Raw genomic sequence first — 10,415 nt, 5'->3', positions numbered from 1 at the left:
GTAGAGTGAGTGATGAGACAACTCTACACCCCGGTGCAGGGCAAGTGTTGCCATAGCAACGCCCCAACTGTGTCTGCTACAGATAGAAGCATGGGATGGCAGAGGCAGACACTCGGTACTGGTCTCTAATCCTAGCTGAGCGATCCCCAGCTCAACTCCCCCTGGGGAAATGAGCCGAGAGTTACATTCACAGAGATTCTAGTGGATCCCGCTCCTTCCATAGCAGTCTATCAGTCAGTTAGTGACCCGCCCATTCAGTCCTCCCCTGGCCGATTTTCCCAAACTTCCCACTCAATCCCGGTTATGTGGCATTGAGTTAATGAGTGTCCATGGAATTCCTCAGCCTGTGGCTAGAGCTGTAGCATGGCCCTGCCTCCCTCTGGTTTCTGGATACTGCTGTTTGCCACCATTACCACCTGCTGCTTCTGCGACAGAGGGGGGAGATAAAGCAAGTTATGCATGAAATATAAAGATGATATCCAATGTGCCGCATTTTAATGTAGACTGCATGGTGATAACGCACAAGTCACTTTTTTGCCTCTCATTCACACAGAACTCCTACTTGGTGTCATGTTATCCCTACCTAATATAATAGATGCAAGGAACAGATAGCATAGCTTATGTATAGGCCTACCTGATGTTTATATGGGACGTCAGAGCCCATCTACTGCATAGCATAGTCTAGTGGAGGAACAATCTAGACATGACCACATTCTAATTATTATTTTTAACATTAAAATGACTTGATGGTTAGATATATTATATAATTATAAGAAGGGGTAGTAGGCAATTACTGGGGTACAAATATCACAGCACAATAACAGATCATGTTTGGCCTATTAAATTCATTGATATCTGAAGCCCAGATCATTTATAAAATGAATGTGCTCCATTTGGATATTTTTGTATATAGACCTACTCAGTTCAAACCTGACAAATGTGCTCGAGAAAATGATTTTTGTGCCATAGCCCATCAGTAGAAAATACAATGCTCTTGTTCTATTTTAAAATAGGCATTTCCCTCAATGGAGACAAAGATAGACCTATTGACACTGGATCTATTTCAAAGGTATAGAGCAGGGTACCCCAACTGGCGGCCCGTGGGCCGAATTTGGCCTGCGGGTGACTTTATTTGGCCCCTCAAGTTTTCTGAGCAAAACATAATATTTGTAAAAATGTTGACATAAAATACTGGAAAAACAGCTCCAAGTTATTAAACATTTGGAAATCTGTTACAAAATATTCCCACACATAGAGATATGATTCTATACAAATGTATGCAAGGTTTGAAATTATTACATTTAAGTCAAATATTATATCTGTTTGGGCTTCTTGCGGTCCATTTTATTTCCCATTTTTTGCCTTTTGTAACACAGGCATAAAGTCTATAGGCCCATTACATAGTTAATTAAGGTATTTGTATCACATGAGTTTGGTGGCACCTTAATTGGGGAGGATGGGCTTGTGGTAATGGCTGGAGCGGAATCAGTGGAACGGTATCAAACACATCGTTTGATGCCATTCCATTAGCGCCATTACATCCATTACCATTAGTCGTCCTCCCCTCAGCGGCCTCCACTGATTTGTATGTTTATTAACCAGTCTAGCCTGTAGATCCACAAGTAATAGAAGTTGTAATATATGCCAAAGAAACACTAGTAGACCTATGACAGAAAATATGTGATCATTTTCAGTTACCTGTTGTTATTTTATATGTTATTTATTATGGCCATTTTATAGGCTAATATTACAGTCATTAAAAATATACACTATATATACACACACAAAAGTATGTGGACACCCCTTCAAATTAGTGGATTCAGCTATTTCAGCCACACCCGTTACTGACAGGTGTAAAAATCAAGCATACAGCCACGCAATCGCCATAGACAAACATTGGCTGTAGAATGGCTTTACTGAAGAGCTCAGTGACTTTCAACGTGGCACCGTCACAGGATGCCACCTTACCAACAAGTCAGTTTGTCCAATTTCTGCCCTGCTAGAGCTTCCCCGGTCAACTGTAAGTGCTGTTATTGTGAAGTGGAAACATCTAGGAGCATCAACGGCTCAGCCGCGAAGTGGTAGGCCACACAAGCTCACAGAATGGGACCGTCGAGTGCTGAAGCACGTTAAAAAAAATAGTCTGTCCTCGATTGCAACACTCACTACCGAGTTCCAAACTTCCCTCTGGAAGCAACATCAGCATAAGAACTGTTTGTCGGGAGCTTCATGAAATATGTTTCCATGGCCGAGCAGCTGCACACAAGCCTAAGATCACCATGCGCAAGCCAAGCATCGTCTGGAGTGGTAGAAAGCCCGCAGCCATTGGTCTCTGGAGCAGTGGAAACGCATTCTCTGGAGTGATGAATCATGCTTCACCATCTGGCAGTCAGATGGACAAATCTGGTTTGGCGGATGCCAGGAGAACGCTACCTGCCCCAATGCATAGCGCTGACTATAAAGTTTGATGGACGAGAAATAATAGTTTTTCATGGTTCGGGCTAAGCCCCTTAGTTCATTTTAGACGATTCTGTGCTACCAACTTTATGGCAACAGTTTGGGGAAGCCCCTTTACTGTTTCAGCATGACAACGCCCCCGTGCACAATGCCAGGTCCATCCAGAAATGACCTCAACTCCATCGAACACCTTTAGGGATGAATTGGAACCGACTGCGAGCCAGGCCTAATCGCCCAACATCAGTGCCCGACCTCACAATGCTCTTGTGGCTGAACGGAAGCAAGTCCCCGCAGCAATGATCCAACATTTAGTGGAAAGCCTTCCCAGAAGAGTGGAAGCTGTTGGCAGCAAATGGGGGACCGACTGCCTATCAATGCCCATTTTGGAATGGGCATTGATAGGCACATACTTTTGGTCATGAAGTGTTTTTTGTTGGTTATAGGCTAGGCTACTGTAGCACAATGCATCGGGCTGCATCATTGTGTGTGGTAGTGGCTACATTGTAACGCCCTGATCGCAACAAGAAACATTCAAAACCTCTAAAGGTAAAAAGAAAAGATGCGGTAAAAAGTGTCATTCCCAAATTTCTTGGGACGTGAAAACCTCTGATGAACATGGGCCAGTAGCCAGCCTTTTGCTCAGCGAGCGTAGCGTTATCTTTATCTATCGGCCCATCCATTGAAAACTACAAAGGCGCAAGCAAGATATCACAACACAGCGAGAGCACTCACCATATAGCATATGCTAGGATGAACATCGCAGCCTGTCGCAAGAGATGGAGAAAAAAATCTGTGGAGGTTTTCGACAATTATCCTAGTCTATTTGACTGTCAAAAAGAAAGTATGGAATCAGTCAGCGGGACTGTGACCAAGATCGTGGTTACTGTAGGTATCCGCTAATTGCATAAAACTATTTATTTAGGAATAGGATACGAGGATATCTGTTCCGGTAGTCTGCGCACAGGCTGCACTATGAATTATTGAGTGCTGCTCTCTTTCTTTCGGTACTTCCCACACGGAGCGTTGTAACCTCTTCTAAAACACAAACTCCACCACGGCGCCCCCCGATATGACGTCACGTTCGCAGCTGTCAATCAATGTCTCTGACACCTGCTGAAGCGCCATCCCATAGCCCTAACAGGAGAAAAAAAACTATTCTCTGATATAGCCTAGCTATATCGAACAAAATATAATTATGAAATGGTCTATGTTTGCACGCAATACAATGGCTACGTGTATCCTTAATCCAAACCAGTTCCACCAAGAATAGAAGTGTCACTCATGGTTCTCATATGATCTCACTTAGACCACAGCCCTTCAGTCAACCATTCAGTTATACCAGGACACAAGTCCAGAATGTAACTGATTAACATTCCTAATATTGAGTTGCACCCCCTTTTGCTCTCAGAACAGCCTCAATTCGTTGGGGCATGGACTCTACAAAGTGTTGAAAGCATTCCACAGGGATGCTGGCCCATGTTGACGCCAACGCTTACCACAGTTTACATGGGAAACTGTTGAGCGTGGAAAAACCAGCAGCGTTGCAGTTCTTGACACACTTAAGCCATGGGCGCCTGGCACCTACATCTTTTGTCTTGCCCATTAACCCTCTGAATGACACACACACAATCCATGTAGCACGGCTTAAGAATCCTTCTTTAATCGGCCTCCTCCTCTTCATTTACACTGATTGAAGTGGATTTAACAAGAGACATCAATGTGGGATCATAGCTTTCACCTGGTCAGTCTCATTGAAAGAGCAGGTGTTCCTTATGTTTTGTACACTGAATATCATCTTAAGGACATCACGAGTTGAGCAACTAGGGTGACCTACTGGTCTCATAAGGACAAGAAATAGAGGGGGGGGGGGGGGGGAGTTTTCCCTAGGTACAGATTTAGAATCGGCTTCCCCTCCCCAATCCTACTCTAAACATTAGTCAAGAAAACACTTAAACTGACCCAAGATCGGTGTCAAAGGACAACTTCACCCTACACCCGTTCCTTGGGCTGCCGAAACTCCTCAACAGCTGCCTCACAGTGGACGTTGGGAGCCCAGATTATCAATGGGGTGGGGAGGAGGTCTCACGGAAGGAGTCGTCATGGAGGTGAGGTGTCATCCAATCTCAGCGGAGGGGAATCCTGAGAGCAGTCAGTGCGCTATTAACCCCGTTTTCACGGACACTGAACATCTCGCTCCCCTTAAAACATATATGTCATATTGGGAAATATGAATAATATGTTATAGGCCTGTAGGATACACTCCTTATTAGATTGTAGGGGCACCCAGACTATGCCTACAAGAGTTGTTAATTAAACTATGTAGTTTAAGATTTATTTTTTCAAAAGTGCAATTAACTTTGAGTACATACCACTTTCCTTGGAAAAAACTGGTAAGAACTTTAACATTTTATATAGCTACATATGTTACAATGTAATTAGTGTGCTTTCTAAAGGCAATAACATTTCTTTAAGACAGCTAAAGCAAGGACACATTTTCTTCAGGAAACATACTTTTCCCAGTTACCTTATTCCCCTACCTTGGAGTAATGCCTATGTAATGTTAAGTTTTGCCAAACGTACACAGATCCTGTTGTAAAACAGTATCCTACTAGTGTGGTGTGCCTTTTTTGTGGGCTTTTGCATTTACAATGAATTAAAGTGAAACATTTCCATGTCGTGCTCTCTCTCTCTCTCACTCCAGGTCTCTGAGCAGGTTCCTCTTCCTAATGATGTCCAATTACTGTTTTTTCTGGTGTGTGTATGAGCCTAAAAGGGGCTGAGAAATCACTTGCTCCAACTGAATCACAAAAAAAAAATCCAGCTGCTCATGAGCATATAGACAAAAGCAGGATTGTGCATGCACAATTGATGGTTCCCAACATTTCATCCAGTATAGTTTTTTATATTACACATTCCATTTCTGCGGTATAGTTGATGACCATTGCTATGCACGCTAAGAAGCCAACCTTACTGAAGCATAAATCGCTCGTTGCCCTATCCGTCTGTGCTGGCACAAATCTACTACTCACTGGAATCCTCTCAGGATCCTTCACTCTTGACCCATCCTCTATTTTCTTAACTGCCTCAGCATATGACACCTTCTGCACAACTCTGACTCTGGCCACTTCAACCTGCCTCACTTGCACCGGACACTTCCAATCCCCAGCAACATGGGCACCCCTACAGTTGAAACACACAACTTTATACACAATCCTCTGTCCAATGGCCTCCTGCACATTTCCCACATCTTGGAATCTGCCCCCTAAACACTACGGCAACATGAGCATAAACGTTGCACCTGAAACAGAACAGTGGAGTCTGCACAAAAGCTCCAACAGGATAACTGATATATGCTAACATGACATAGTCATTTTGAGTCAGAAACTCTACCAGACAAAACAGTGACACCTCTGTTTCACCACGCCCCCCCCCCCCGGGTCTGCGTCGCACCAAACGGCGGGCGTCACAAACACCAGAAATTTTACATTTCAATCACTCCACCTCCACACTACCCTAGAAATCACTCCATTCAATGGTGCCCTGTTCCTAAGAGCAAAGCAAGAAACAGATCTTGATCCAAGTTACATGACGCCTGCTCTCTCAGGTCAGAAGAAACAAACATCACGTGTCCACTACAGTTACCGTCACTGATTCAACTGCACCAAACTCCTTTCCCACACACCCTGAAACCACAAATGGATCCATCAAAAGGCAAGGGTCCACTTTCTCCAAAGATTTCACTCCTATTTGTTCAGATTCTTCTTTATCATGTCTGGTGCCATTCTTCCTCAACACACATCTTCCCACTACACTAGACTCTTCTTCCTCGCGGTCCATAACCACGTCTATCTGTTCACCCCGCTCTGGACGCGCCTTCATCCACTGCATTGCTTGCAGAGCACGCACTGATGGCATTTCACCAAAACCCAACTTCTGTTCCTTGGCCCAATTTACAAGTCTGGCTATCTCTGACATTTCCATGCTTCCTTCACCTCGCCTCAATCTTTATGAACAGTGGCCACTCCAGTATGGGTCGGTCCACGACACCATCTTTACCCATAACCCCTTAAAATTCTGTCCTACAAGTAAACCCAAACGGTGGCCACCAGGTGTCACAACAGCAGTAAAGGGATGTTCCATGCAAATAAACAGCTTCTCCAGAACAAACAATTCTATATTTTATTTTATACATACAAAATGTCTCTTAAAACACCGACCCCATCATTGTGACAGCATGAAGCTAAACAATAAAACAACTTTAGTTTTAATAAGTAGCTCAAAAGAAAATGTTTGTGTGAGTTCTTCATATGCAAGTGCATGTATTGATCTTCATGTACGAACGAGTGCATGAGTGTCTCTTCGTGTACATGTGCATGATTGATCTTTATGTAAAAACGTGTGCACGGTATAAGTGTGTTCTTGAGCTGAAAGGAAAGGGGAAAACAAAGGTTAAGACTGGAACTGTCATGCCTGCTCCCGCTCTCCCTTCCTGGCGCTCAAGGGCGCCAGGCTACTCAGCATTACGTACTCCTGCCTCCATCATTACGCACACCTGCCTCCCTAGTCACGTGGATCAGCGACTCAATCACCTGTGTTGTTACCTCCACTATATCTGTCTGTTCCCCAGCTCTGTTCCCCGCTTCAACATTATTGTCGTCATGTCGTTTTGTTCCCCCTGTTCTGATGCTGTTCCTGTCTTGTTCAACTCCCTGTACCTGCTTCTCATCTCCAGTGTCAGTTGTTACAGAATGCTGAAGCCACCGAATTAAGCATCGGGGAGTGCTGGCTTTTCGGTTGGTGGTGATGTCGGATCCGGAGGCTGCCGCCGATGGAACCGGGGGTGCCTTAGCCATTTCGCCAGACTCCCACGCCCCGGACGGTTCGCCAGGCTCCTACGCACCGGCCGGTTTGTCCAGCGCCCACACCTCAGCCGGCCCGTCAAGCTCGCCCTGGTGGGACACCGGGTGGCGCCCCTGGGGGGGGTGTACTGTCACGACTGATCCCACTCTTGCTCCCTGGCGCTCGAGGGTGCCAAGCTACCCAGCATTACGTACTCCTGCCACCATCATTACGCACACCTGCTTCGCTCGTCACACGCATCAGCGATTCATTGGACTCACTTGGACTCAATCACCTGTGTTGTTACCTCCCCTATATCTGTCTGTTCCCCAGCTCTGTTCCCCGCTTCAGCATTATTGTCGTCATGTCATTTTGTTCCCCCTGTTCTGATGCTGTTCCTGTCTTGTTCCATGTCCGTTCATTAAATGTTCAACTCCCCGTACCTGCTTCTCATCTCTAGTGTCGGTTCTTACAGGAACAGACAAACTGGTGTGTCGTGTAGTTGTTCAGTGTCTTAAAGTCTTTCAGTCAAGTCTAGTAAGTGTTCTTTGGTAACAGGATGGTTGCTTCTTCTGGCATTAACTTCCTGTTCCATCTTTCATTCTCTCTTATTCTAAGACTTTCCTTGTTTTTGCTTTGGGTTTGACTTGTATGTGGAGCTGTCTCTTCTGACATTCACATTCCTGCTTCTCTTTAGCAATTGAACTCCTTTGTCCTGGTTTGTTCAGAGTTATTTTTCCATTCCTTAACCAGCTTAGGTGGGTTATTTTTGTTTTCGTGGATGTCTGTGTGAAATGAGGTGAAATTGAGTTTGACTGAAGGTCTAGGTCGTTCCTTCTCCTGTGAGGAAGACTAGACCAATGCTCTGAGCTCTGGGTTTCAGTAAAACAGCGTCTGTCAGACTTCTGTTACATTGACTCCATTGCTTGACATCAGAAGTTTCTTTGCTGGTACCAACACTGCTTGCCCACATCTTTTTAATGCACCCTTGAACTCCCAGGGCACTGTCAGCGGGAGGGTGTTCTTTGCCCAAGGATACATCATTGGTTCCTTCTGTCTCAGTAATGGAGGCCAATACAGTTTGGCTGTTACATCCTATGTTCACTAGGGACATCTCTGTCCTTACCACGTCTTCCATTCTGCAGAGTGTTAGGCCAGTGTAAATGGTGCTGCTGAACGGTTTCTCCCTGTCAGAGCTTCCTGCATGATGAAAAGTGTGTGTGAACAACTGTGTTTACGTTTGAGGTTTTAACCCTTTGAGTGTGTGTGACTATCACCGGCCCTTTTTGCCGTTCCATTGCCAACTTTTCTTTCCTTGCTTACAATTCGGCTTGCTCCTTTTCCAATGCGTGTTTTAGCTTCAGCTTACATTTGAGATATAAACTCAGCAAAAAAGAAACATCCTCTCAGTCAACTGCGTTTTTTCCCCAGCAAACTTAACATGTGTAAATATTTGTATGAACATAAGATTCAACAACTGAGACAAACTGAACAAGTACCACAGACATGTGACTAACATAAATTCATGTGTGAACAAGGGAGGGGAGTGGGGTCAACATCAAAAGTAACAGTCAATGCAGCTGGTGGCCACACCAGATGCTAAGTACTGCAGTACATCTCCTCCTCATGGACTGCACCAGATTTGCCAGTTCTTGCTGTGAGATGTTACCCCACTCGTCCACCAAGGCACCTGCAAATTTCTGGGGGGAATGGCCCTAGCCCTCACCCTCCGATCCAACAGTTCCCAAACGTGCTCAATGAGATTGAGATCCAGGCTCTTCGCTGGCCATGGCAGAACACTGACATTCCTGTCTTGCAGGAAATCATGCACAGAATGAGCGGTATGGCTGGTGGCATTGTCATGCTGGAGGGTCATGTCAGGATGAGCCTGCAGGAAGGGTACCACACGAGGGAGGAGGATGTCTTCCCTGTAACGCACAGCGTTGAGATTTCCTGCAACAAGCTCAGTCCGATGATGCTGTGACACACCGCCCCAGACCATGATGGACCCTCCACCTCCAAATCGATCCCGCTCCAGAGTACAGGCCTCGGTGTAACGCTCATTCCTTCGAAGGTAAACGCGAATCCGACCATCACCCCTGGTGAGACAAAACCGCAACTCGTCAGTGAAGAGCACTTTTTGCCAGTCCTGTCTGGTCCAGCGACGGTGAGTTTGTGCCCATAGGCGACGTTGTTGCCGGTGATGTCTGGTGAGGACCTGCCTTACAACAGACCTACAAGCCCTCAGTCCAGCCTCTCTCAGCCTATTGCGGACAGTCTGAGCACTGATGGAGAGATTGTGCATTCCTGGTGTAACTCGGGCAGTTGTTGTTGCCATCCTGTACCTGTTCCACAGGTGTGATGTTCGGATGTACCGATCCTATGCAGGTGTTGTTACACGTGGTCTGCCACTACGAGGATGATCAGCTGTCCGTCCTGCCTCCCTGTAGCGCTGTCTTAGGCGTCTCACAGTATGGACATTGCAATTTATTGCCCTGGCCACATCTGCAGTAATCATGCCTCCTTACAGCATTCCTACGGCACGTTTTCAAACCACGGTAATCAAACACGGTTTTAATGATTATTAAAATTTGAAACAGTAATACTAACAGTCGGGAATTTTACAGTGGTTTATCCCTACCCGACATTAATCTACTTTCCACGGCTTTCAAACCACAATCTACCCCACAATGAAAGTTCTAATATGCAAAGCATTCAACCATGAAACAAATCTACCCAGCAATTCCATAAAGTAAAAAAATGCAATACATTAAAATATTGCTCACGAAGCCACTCTTCCAAAGTCACACAGTTCCAATAGCCTATAGCAGGGGTATTCAACTCTTACCCAACGAGGTCCGGAGCCTGCTGGTTATCTGTTCTACCTGATAATTATTTGTACCCACCTGTTGTCCCAGGTCTAAATCAGTTTCTGATTAGAGGGCAACAATGAAAACAAGCAGTGGAACTGGCTTCGAGGTCCAGAGTTGAGTTTGAAGGCCCTATAGCAGGGGTGTCAAACTCATTCCACGGAGGGCCTAGTGTCTGCAGGTTTTTGGTTTTTCCTTTCAATAAAGCCCTAGACAACCAGGTGTGGGGAGTTCCTAACTAATTAGTGA

This window comes from Salvelinus namaycush, chromosome 18 (genome assembly GCF_016432855.1).
Source record: "Salvelinus namaycush isolate Seneca chromosome 18, SaNama_1.0, whole genome shotgun sequence".
NCBI classification, from domain to species: Eukaryota; Metazoa; Chordata; class Actinopteri; order Salmoniformes; family Salmonidae; genus Salvelinus; species Salvelinus namaycush.
Note: the sequence above shows the minus strand (reverse complement) of the source record.